This window comes from Nicotiana tabacum, chromosome 1 (genome assembly GCF_000715075.1).
Source record: "Nicotiana tabacum cultivar K326 chromosome 1, ASM71507v2, whole genome shotgun sequence".
Classification (NCBI taxonomy): domain Eukaryota; kingdom Viridiplantae; phylum Streptophyta; class Magnoliopsida; order Solanales; family Solanaceae; genus Nicotiana; species Nicotiana tabacum.
The window spans coordinates 139,770,125-139,771,386 of record NC_134080.1 but is presented as its reverse complement, the minus strand read 5'-3'; positions in this window follow the sequence as shown (position 1 = coordinate 139,771,386).

Here is a 1,262-nt window from a genome sequence, read left to right as displayed (position 1 = left end):
ACTTGGTATCAGCAGTGGGAAAGTCCTTTAATGAGGTTGTGAGGATGTAAAAATGGGAGGCATGGTTGAGGAGGGACTCAAGTCCAACAAGATCATGAGTTATTCAGCAATCATAGCGACCACCTAGGCCATTCAAAATGGTACTGGAGGTGTACTCGTGAAGAAGAAGAAGAAAGAGGATGTTGTGATAATTGAGTTGGGAGCTTGGGTCGGATCCAGGAACCCTCCATGTTACTACAACCACGACCCTATCCCCAAACTTACCCCCACACTCCATATAGCCCACCACAACAATACTACCCACCGCCAGATCCCCATTTTTCCGTCCATCATGTACAAACCTATACCCAACCTCCCGTTCACGCATAATGGCATGCGCCAGCTCCACAAAGTCTATACCCAACTCCACAAAATACCTATCCACCCCCAAAATCCTACAGAAATCCCCCTGGAACAGGCCCAATCAAGCCTTTAAGAATGAGAGGTTGCAGAAACAGAAGACTTTCACTCCATTGGGAGAATCATATACTAGTCTATTCCACGGATTGAGATAGTTGGGCATGTTGAATCCGATCGAGGCTAAACTGCCAAATCCCCCTCCCATAAATCTTGACCGCTCGGTGAGTTGTGAGTATTGTTTAGGGACCCCAGGTCATGACACAGAGAAATGCTGGAAATTGAAAACAGTTATTCAGGAGCTCATTGATACTAATTGGATTGAGGTCCAAGCCCCGGAGGCACCCAATATCAACCAGAACTCGTTGTTGGACCATCATGAGACAAATATGATTTAGATTGTGCATATGGGAGGGGAGCCTAAGAAGCCTTCGCAAACTGTCATGATGATTCGGGCTAGTGAAGCCAAGCCGTTTGAAAAGTCAACAAGTGAGAAGTCTGTGATCAAGTTGAACGGGTCAAATAATGAACCATCCGTGGAGGTCAAGAAAGGCTCCTCAAGTGATGTTGCAGGAAAACATGAAAGAGCAAAAGTGGTTGTGCTAGGAGTGACGAACAAGCCTGTGGTAATTGTGAAGGGCACCCGCACAAATCCTATCATTATCAAACCGGTAACTCAATTACCGATAGTAAACAGCAAGGCAGTCCCATGGAATTATGAACAAGTGACAGTGACTTACAAGGGGAAAGAGGTTAAAGAAAAAATGTATGAGACCAATGGTTTGACTCGATTGGGGAGATGCTTTGCCCCCGAAGAGTTGAGAAAACCTAAGATCTCCAAAGATAACCCAGTGTTGGTTAGGACA